The following is an 11,098-nucleotide window of genomic DNA, read 5'->3' as shown; positions in this document are numbered from 1 at the left end:
GAGAGAGAGAGAGAGAGAGAGAGAGAGAGAGAGAGAGAGAGAGAGAGAGAGAGAGAGAGAGAGAATGGGAGCACACATACAAGCCACAAACACACACACACACACACACACACACACACACACACACACACACACACACACACTACAAGCACAAAACACACAAAACAGTCAGGTCATCAGTCTTGTGCAACAAACACTTTTATCTGTGTATTCACCTCAGTGGCCTGATTTGTATTTATTTTTTTTTTACAAACTGTTTCTCTGAAAGCTCTTAGGATTTGAGGATTCTAGTCTTCTTCAGTCTTAGCTTCAAGGTTATTCTTACCCCAAATATAGTTTCTAAGTCACAGATTCGACTGTTCCCAATCCTCAGATTACTCCAGAGACCCTTCACCTTTAGAGCTCAGTCTGTGGCAATTGACACTAAGTCCTCAGATTCTTCTCTCTTTTTTTTTCCTTTCTGTGTTCATTCAATCCTGTTTCAATCTACTGTTTAGTTACTAATATTACTATTTATAGTTTAAACTGTTACTTTAGAAATCCAGAACATCCTTGTACTCTTTTATTGGTCAGGCTGTCCTAGAATTTTCATTTCTGCTGGACCAAATTCATGTTATGATTTTTAAAAATATTGTTGGCTTTCTAACCACCAATTAATTTTGTGTATTATGTAATTTTGGTTTGCTGACATTTTTGTGTACTTCATTCTACCATTTACTGTTTGCTCATCCCTTCTTTCAATGTGGGTGCAGAATTAATTCATGACTTTTGTCCTGGTGATGTTGGAGTTGTGGCAAATAATAGGACCTGTGATGGTTTGTTGTATGCTTAACCCTGGGAGTGGCACTGGAGGTGTGACCTTGTTGGAATAGGTGGTGTGTCACTGTGGGCATGAGCTTAAGACCCTCACCTTAGTTACCAGAAAGTCAGTATTCTGCTTCAGTAAGCAGCCTTCAGATGAAGATGTAGAACTCTCAGCTATGGCTGTATCATGCCTGCCTGGATGCTGTCATGCTCCCACCTTGATCATGTTGGAGTGAACCTCTGAACCTGTAAGCCAGCACCAATCAAATGTTGTCCTTTATAAGAGTTGACTTTATCATGCTGTCTCTTCACAGCAGTAAAACCCTAACTAAGACAGGACCCATGTTTGCTTTCTGCTTAGCCTGCTTCTTGGGTTCCAGGCTAAGTCAGCCTCTAGTCTCTTTACTCGGCTGCATAACTCTTTGATTACCTCCCAACACAACTATGGTTTCAGCCTCTTTCCAGGCACTAGGGCAGTATTTCTCAATGCCTTGCCTTCTTCCATGAACCTGGCTCTATTTCTCCAGTTTATACAGAGTGATTTTAGTTCTTTTACTTTACAAAATGTGAGTTGTGAGTTAAAATTGTTTCAGGTCTCAGAGACCAAGAAACCTTTCTGTCCCTATTGGACTAATCTGACTAACACTATCCTTCACTGTGTATTTATGTTCGGTTATGGATCTATATGTATATATTGCAAAACCCAGTAGGGCTATTTTGACTTGTTACAATTTGTCAGTCACATCATATATTGGAGGAGGATGTACAGTATCAGCTTGCTTATACAGCTCATGCAAAAGCTTCCTTCTCACTATCTTTTAAAAGAAAAGGTCCCACTATGTCTATAGCACAGGCTGATCTCTGAATTCACCTTTCCCCCACTATTATGATGTAAATGCTGTAGGCATGCACCATACTCTATTAAAACAACTTAACCAATACAACAATATGCTATTTTTATTGGGCCAATGTCCCGAAAGCCAAGGTTTTGAATTGTGTACAAGGATGAATGATTTACTTGTTTGTTTTCTTTTGTGGGAGCTGGAGTTGGAATTTACAGCCATGTGCATGGGAGGGTTCTACCCCTGAGCTAGATCCCAGGGTGGAGTAACATACTGACAAATAACTTCCCTGACATGGACACTTCAGCCTAGAGTTAATCCTTCATGTCATTTCTACCAGAACCTAGGAAAGAACTGTAAAAAGTGGTAAGGAAAAGCACAGCCTCATTTTTGAGGCATCTATGTTTGATTCTGTGCAGCTTGAGGGTGAGAGTGTTGGATTATTTGAATTATTTCTCCTATTATCAGCTCTCGAATAAAGGAACCTTATTCCTTTGCCTCCTTGGTGTGTGTGTGTGTGTGTGTGTGTGTGTGTGTGTGTGTGTGCTGAAATCTCTCAGGGATCTCTTATTAGTCAGTCTCAATTTGGCCTTGGGTTTGGCAGGACTGAATATTTCTAAAACCAATAGATATGAAAGTCCAGGTGATTTTCAGAATAGGTGCAGTAGTGATATATTTAATTTTGAAAGTCCTCGGGAAGGACTATATATTAGGCCATTATTGAGCTTTAGAAGTTAGTAGGATGGTATTAGCCAGAAGTTAACACCAAAATAGGTGGAAACTCAAAAAACAATCCGTTAAAAGTTGTGATAAGGAGACCAAAGGAGGAAGGAAAACAGAGTTTACCACAAACAAATTTTGTTTATGAAATGATTTCATGGATACTGTAAAATTTTATGTGTGTGTATTATTGCTTGACTCTTAAATGTACCTCACAGGCTCATGTCTGAGTACTTGTTCCCTAGTTCTCGGAGTAGTTAGGAGGTGGAAACTTTTAAGTCACCATAGGTGGGCCTTTGAAAGTTAAGCCCACCCATGGCTTCTGGCTATTGATCCCTGCTTCCTGATCTGCTGTAACGTGAAGAGTCACTACTGTATGTCCCTGTAACTACCATAAGCTCTAGAATGGCTCCTTTCCCATGATAGACTAGACTCTCTGAAACTGTGAGCCAGGATAAAGCCTTTCTCTCTTCAATTGCTTTTACCAGTTATTTTGTTGTATCAATGAGACATGTTCCTAATAAGTGTGTAGGCATGTGTATGTTTGTGTATGTATCTAAAATCCTAGGGAAAATAAGGTGATGACAGTTGGCTGTCAGTATTCTATCAGCTGTTGCTTTAAAAAGTCAAGTTTTTCTCGAGGGAGGTGAATTTTTCGGTTACAGTTGGTACAAGAAGGAATTTCACAAAGTTAAAAGTAAATATTGCCAAATAAAATGTCTTGGAGTGTCCCCCATGAGATTTTGTCTGGCTGGAGTTTGCTCAGATCTTGTACATGTTGTCACAATTGCTATGGACATCTGCTCTCTTGTGCCTGAAAAACACTCTTCTGATGTTATCAAGCACCTCTGGTTCTTACAATCTCTCTATTCGAATCTTCTGAATAGATCCCAGAACCTTGAGGCGAGAACTGTAATACGTACATCCCATTTAGGTCTGAGCACTCCATAGCTTCTTATTCCCTACATGTTGACCAGTTGGGGGTCTCTGTGTTAATTGTCATCTGATGAAATGAGGACCATCTCCAAGGAGGTTGAAAAGTGCTCTGTAAGGCTATGCCACCCTGAATGCAACTGTTCTCACCTGAAATACTTCTAATGTAGCCATAGAAACTGCTAATGGCTACTTCCCCGACTTCCCTTTTGATTCCCCTGGTACCCTGTGGTCACTTAACAACTTCCACTTGAATCTCATCACAGTGTCTGCTTTTGGTGACCTAAACCACATTTTGATGCAAATTCCAACTCTACCACTTAGTAGCTACATGGCAAGTCATTAATCTCTCTATTGTTTCTCAGTTAAATTTGATCACTTGGAATTTCATGAGGATTAAACAGTTTAACACAAACTTCATCACAAGGTACATCACAGTACCTAGCACTGTGCTGCAACACAATACACGTTAATATTTACAAGAGTGGCCTAGGATTAAGGCTTGACAACTGCAAGATTACCCAAGTGGATCTACATAGATTTTCTGCAGACCTAGTCATCCATCTTGCTGTATTTTGACACTGTGGGAGTCTGAACAGGAGTTTGCAGATGTTTCTCTCAAAATTGTAGGGAAAATCCCCATAAAACTCAAGGTGCATGTACTCCTTCAGACAAGTCAATAGTGTCATCTTTATAAATGAAACTCAGACCACAGCATTTCTTAGATAAGATCTGCCATTTACCTTAAGTAAACAAACCTTGCTGCTTGATCCATCACTGTGCCCACAATAAAGGAGGGGCAGAGCTGAGGCAGCCATCCCAACACCCAGATAAAAGGGATTTGTAAGTTGGAAACTGAAGGCTGACCACTGCCTCCCTCCAATAGCTTTCTAAGTCCAGAAAGAACCGGAGGGTCTCATGTTCCAATTGCACATCCTTATGAACAAAGATTCATTTCTTTCAGTAAGCTTGATTCAAAGAATTCTTCATGAAATATTAGCACATGCCTATGAGTAGATAGCAGGCAATTATAATAAGCTAGAGAGAATGACTATTGTGCTCTGACAAGGATATAATGAAGAGAAATCAGAATTCTGCTAGCTGAACCAGGAGTGGAAGATGAAGGAATTTGGACTTCTTACTCCAGTGAAAGAACAAGAACAAACTCTGCCTTAATGAGGAGTGTAAGGAAAGAACCACCACATGTAAAGCTACCGGATAAAACAGCTTGGCTTCCACATAGGGACTTTAAGAAGCTCTCTCAGTTCTATTCACCCCATTGTCACAGCTATGAAAAGTATCTTCCAGAATTTTGCTTTAAGCTGGTATGATTTGGATTGAAATTTCCCTTAGAGGCTCATGTATTGAGTTGGTGACTGGGGTACAGGTCCTTGAAATATATTATCCCTGGCTGTTTTCTGTCATTCTCTATCCCTCATGGTTGTTCTCAAAGTAAAAAATTGTTCTCTGTGACACACTACAGCCACCACGATACTATGCCAAGCTGTAGCTCCAAGAGACCAAGTACTGAAACCTCTGAAACCGTGAGACAAAATAAACCATTCTCCCTTTAAGTTTAGTGCTGGCTAATTTTACATCAACTTAACAGAAACTAGCTATTTTGACAGACAGAGATATTCTCAATTGAGAATAAGACTCTACTGAATCGGTTGGTGGGCAAGCCTGTGGGATATTTTCTTGATTAATGATTAATCTGGGAAGGCTGAGCTCACTGTGGATATTGCCACCCATGAGCTGTGGCCCTAGGTGCTACAGAAAATACAGGATAAGCAAACTATGTGGAGCAAGCCAGTAAGCAGAGCTCCTCCATTGCCTCTGCTTCAGTTCTTCCCTTCAGGTTCCCACCCTGTTCAAGCTCTTGCCCTGAATTTCCTTCATGATGGAATATGATCAGGACATGCAGGCTGAAATATACCCCTTTTCCCTCCAGTTGATTTTGGTCATGGTGGATTTGTTTTGTTTTTGTTTTGATTTTTGTATTTTCACAGAAATAGAAATCCCAAGACAAGTTGTTTTGTCAAGCATTTGATCACAGCTATGTAAAAGTAAACCAATATACCAGCTATAAAAGCTTATTGCATTTTATTTTTGTGAAACAAAGCACTAGGGAAAGTGTGAGGTGGAAGGAAGAATTAAGAACCATGGAGGGAGAAGTTACAAAATATCACAAAGAATTGTGAAACTTGACATTTCAGAAGCCCGTTATAGTTTGTTCCTTTTCTGGGAATGTCTGGGAAATGTTTCCTAGAACAGACCCTGCTGGTTACATAGTTCATTCTGAGAACTTCTTGAGCTTCTTAATTTGTGTGTGGAGCCTATAAAACTAGCAACTGAACCAAGAGATGTGTCTCTCAACATGGACTTACTCTAAAGACTGATGCACTGGTGTTTATAGAAGGAATCATTTGGGGCTGTGGAGAAATCAATCAGTAAATTGTTTGCTGTGTGAGCATAAGGACCTGAACTGGTATTTGTGTTCCCAGCACCCATAATCAAAACACAGTGTTGTCACTCACTTCTCTAATTTTCTGATGAGGAGGGCTGAGAAATTCTTAGAGTTTAGTAGCCATCCAGTTTAGCCAATTGATGAGCACCAGTGTCAGTGAGAGACTTTGCCTCAAAAGATAAGGTGGAGAGTAATTGAGGAGGACACTCAGAATCAACCTTTGGCTTTAGCACATACACACACTTATGCATGCAAACCTATATACCTAAAGACACACATACCATATAGTACATGTTCAAGTGAACATGCTCATGCATGTGCATGCATGCACACGTGTGCGCATGCATGTGCGTGCACACACAGTCACTCACACACACACAAACACACACACACACACACAAACAGAGAGAGAGAGAGAGAGAGAGAGAGAGAGAGAGGGAGAGAGAGGGAACATTTGAACATTTGACTGGGTACAAAGCCATATGCAAAGCCTTCTTGAGAGTCCATGGTCTTCATCAGCTCAAGAAGTATTTCTTTTCAAGCTGAAGAGATGGCTCAGTTGTTAAGGATGCTTGTTCCTACAGAGAACTTGGGTCCAATGCCCAGGACATATATGGCAGCTCACAAGTGAATGCAAATTCTATTCCAAGGAGATTTGACTCCCTCTTCCGACATTCTAGGCCACCAGGCATACAGATAATGTACAGGAATGTATGCCATCAAAATATTAATACACAATATTTTATTAATTATTTGTGAATTTAATGTAATGTACTTTAAACATATTCACCCTCCCTCTCAGAACGTTTCACATAACAACCCTCTTTACACTCCTGTTGTTTCTCAACCAAATTTATGTTTTTTCTTTTTACTTCTTTCCCCATGGAGTATTGCATTACTCAATTAGTCTTGTAGTCGGGGCTACACCTGGTGTGCGATCAACTTACCAGGCATCAGGGCATTAAAGAAATCTGACTCTCCCTTTCCCAGAAGCTTCCAAATGCCAATCATTCCTCAGCCACTGGTGGGATTTTTATGGCTGATAGAGCTTACACAGGCTTTTTGTATGCTATCTATAGTGCCATAATATTTGTGCATTCATATTTGTATCTACCCTGTTTTGTCTGAAAAAAGCAACGTTTCTTTGATGCTATTAACCACCTCTTGCTCTTGCAAAGATCTTTTCCTCATCTTCTGTGAAAATCCATCTCTGAGCCTTGGCAGAGGGCAGTAATATAAATGTCATACTTAAGGCTGAATACTCCATTTTGTTTTTCTACACACAGACGAGTGTTACTTGCCATCTATTTAGAGGAGAAACTTCTTTTGTGAGGACTGGGATGTACTCTGATCTATGGGTATAGGAATAACTCATTAGGAATCACTTCAGTACTATATCCATTTAGCAGAATAACAGGATTGGATTCCTTTTGGGGGACTAAGGCTTATCTAGTCAGAGGTTCTTGGGCTTTTTAACAGTGCTAGGAATGTGTTCCATCTCACGGATCTGGCCTTAAATCTGGCAGAAAGTGGTTGGTTACTTCCACAGCATTAATGCCACTGTTGCAACAGAGGCTTATTATAGGTTTTTTGAAAGGACTCTAGTAATAATTATCACTTTCCATGGTCCTTCCTTTCAGGGAAGGAATATAAAACTTATATAACATTTATTTGTAATGGGTAAAACTGGAAAGGGTCTAAATTTCCAATAATAGGAGAAAGGTTAAATAAAAGCACATTTCACCATCCAGTTATTTGGAAGAATAAAATGCATTATGTATTTATATTGAAATGTATCCAAGATGTGTCATCAGTTGAGAATGCAGAAGTAGCATGCAAAGAAAGTAAACAAATACATATTGAAAACATATACTTAGTATGATTTTATTTTTATTTGAAAAACAAAACAGAAGAATGTGCACACCAACATGTATATTTAAATAAATCAATACCTGATTAGGGATAAGCAAGTAGAATGGAACTTGGAGTATTTTTCCCAGATATATTTTTGTTGCTTGCAATGTTTATAAGAACATGTTTGTATGTTGCTTGCATAATTAGATGAACTGATTAATAAGTAGGACAGAAGCATTTAGGTTAGTGAGGAACTCCTAGAAGACAAAATTGAGACTTTTCCTTACTCCTTTTCTTTCTTGGTCTCCCTTTATCTACTCTGCTTTGTGGGCATTGAGGGTTTGGAAACATTGTTGTGCTTGAAAACTGCAGACTTCCTATCTGAACCTCATTTTATTTGAGCACTTTATCCTGTTGCCTCATCTCTTTTCTGTTTGCTTACTATGCAGTGTTCTCAGCCTGATTCAGCATCAATGATGTTGGATTAAAGACACCTGTAGGGTATTTGGCATAATTCTAACACTTCTCTGGTTGTTTTAACTTTGCCTAGTGAGATTATGAATCTAAAGAATGCTGCTGCGCTGTTGAGCTTTGATGCTGCAGATAATGCTGATAAAATTATCCATGGCCTGAGGTCAGTATTTCTATTCTGGTCAAACCTCAGGAATGACATATATAGCTTGATCATGCTAGCCCTGTTTGTTCTGGGAATACTTTTATTCCTGCCCATCGTGTTAAAGCTTATCTTAAACTACATCAACAGATGGCAGCCAAAGTACATGACTTGAAACTGAAAATGGACCCCCAGACAGTTATTAATTTAACAGTCTGGCAAGCTAAGGACAAGTAAGATTCTATACAAGGCCTTACCAACTTAAGATAGAAATGCATTCCTTTTGATAATGCATATTCCATGATAGGTAAGGAAGGCATTCTTGTCAGAATGACCTAAGAGAGGCTTAGTCTGGTTCATGCAATAAAAAATGAAGAGATATGGAGAGCTTTTGGGGCTGCCTGGCAGGGATCTGACATAGGCCAAGGACAAGAAAATGGATTGCAGGCAGGAATCTGACATTAGACTAGAACAAAGAAGTAATTTCAGGCAGAAATCTAAATCCTAGGCTAGAACAAAAAAAGAAATTTCAGGCAGTAATCTAAATATTAGGCTAGAACAAAGAAGTAATTACAGGCAGGGATCTAAATCTTAAGCTATATCAAAGAAGTGGGCTTCAGGCATGAAAATGACTTTGGGCTAGGACAGGGAAGTAGGCTCAGATATTTTGGTCATCCTGATAAGCTCTTAGAAATAGTGATCACAGGAGTGATCATGGGACTCTGTTTATTGTCCTGTGTGTTCTTTGACTATCTGGGTTTACTGTCTTGCTTGTTCCTTGACTATTTGCTTCTATTGTATTGCTAGTTCCTCAATCTAGAACTGACCTCAATACTTGCATGTAATTTAAATGGTATAAAAGCAAAAAAAAAGGGGGAAGGATGGGATAGGGAATTAATAGGGGGAGGGGGAATGAAGAAAGGGGATAACGTATGAAATGTAAATAAATACAATATCTAATTTTAAAAAAGAATTCTACCTTGTTTCAAGCCTAGCTTGCATAGTTGAGTTCAACCCATATTGTCTTGTCCTTATTTTCTTACCAAAGGGCCCCATCTTGCTTCCTGTGCAACTTCCTGACTCACTCCAAACCAAGGAGAAACTACCTGAAATTATGTCTAGTAAAAGTGCAAGCACTACTATCATCATTTGATCCTCGAAGCATTGTGCCTAGACCAAAGTCTGTAAGAAATGCAAATCCTGGACTGGAGAGATGTTCAGAGCTTAATAGCTCTGGCTGCTTTTCCAGAGGTTCTAGGTTCAGTTCTCAGCAACCACATGATGTCTCTTAACCATCTATAATGAGATCTGGTGCCCTTTTCTGGCATGCAGGCATACATGCAGACAGAATACTGTAAACAAAATAAATAAATAAATAAATAAATAAATAAATATTTAAAAAGAAAGAAATGCAAATCTGTTCTACTGTATTAGAACCTCTGCTGATGGGGACTAGTTATCTGTCCTAATAAATCTTTTAGGGGCTTATTAGCTATGTTATGTACAATGTTTGAAGACCTGTGGGGTTTATGATTTAAATTTTAACAGTAACATATACTCTGTTAATCAGTACATTTTCCAAAACTCTACTCATAGATACTCTGATTTACCACAGTAAGACTGAGATGCTTTCTTTTAAAAGGGTCTACCCAAGAAATCTAGAGAAGGCATTTTGAGAAATGTGCTGTTCCTTAGCTTTCTGAGACACAGAAACTGTGCCTAAGATGGACCACACAAAGAAGGAAAGCTTTATTTGGCTAGCAGTTTCAGAGGTTTCAATCCAAAATTTTTTGGCCCCCATTACTTTTTAGTCTGTGGTGAGGTAGTGTATTGTGGTGGGAAGCATGTGGTAGAATAAAAACTGTTATTACCTCATGGCTGCTAGAAAGTAAAATAATGGCTTTTACTAGGACCTACTCCTCAAAGCTTCTATTATATCCCAGTGAGACCACAACCTTCACCCTAAATCTTTTGCATATGGGCCTGTGGGAGATACTTTAGATCAAAACCATAAAATTTGTCTTAGGTTTTTGGGTGGACCCCCTTTTCCCTAGGGTGTTAGACCACTGCTTAGTAACCAATTGTATTTTGGGTACATAGTTCATGTTGGTTGTCACCACTAAAGTGCAGTTGCATCTGATGGTGTATTTAATAAGCTATAACCAAAGACACGTGATTTTCTTTGGCTTCTCACTTTTTAAATTTCTATAAGTTAATTTTTCATTGCTCCCCTTTTGGTAACAGCTTGCTGATATTCAGAACAAATACCTCACCAGATTTGTTCCCAATTACAACCTCCAACTTCAAATTGGTTTCTGCCATGTCTGAGAGTTTGTGGAATAGGCTTTATAGTAATATCAAACTTTCAAGTCAATTCAGTTTACTTAATTCAGTGAGTGTTTAGATATTGTCCAGGCCCCAACTCAACAAATCACTCTGAAGGTTTAAGGTCCTTTCTATATTTCCTCAGTCAGGAAAGATTATGCAAGACCATGATCTTACATCACTTGCTTTATAAAATTCAAGTATAGATAGTGTAGAAGGAAAAATTATGGATACTGGGTATATAGAATCCTTTTTAGACATAAAATATTCTTTAGGCTTTCTTTACAAAGACATGGAGGCATGAAGCAGGTTGGAAATGTGGACAGACTGGCTAGAATGCAATTTAGTCAGGTGGAACCAAGCTGAGAACCATAGTGACAGGGCAAGGCCGAAGTGACAGGGCAAGGCCGAAGTGACAGGGCAGGACTACATTCTTGAGAAAGATAAGTGTACAGAGAGTTTTCATCTGATCCTGACTCATGTAGGTTGGGTTCCTTTGGAATGTTCCACTATTTTTATGTTATACCACCCTAGCAACCC

The sequence above is a fragment of the Grammomys surdaster genome, unplaced genomic scaffold (genome assembly GCF_004785775.1).
Source record: "Grammomys surdaster isolate TR1022 unplaced genomic scaffold, NIH_TR_1.0 263, whole genome shotgun sequence".
Lineage (NCBI taxonomy): Eukaryota > Metazoa > Chordata > Mammalia > Rodentia > Muridae > Grammomys > Grammomys surdaster.
This window is presented reverse-complemented; position numbering follows the sequence as displayed.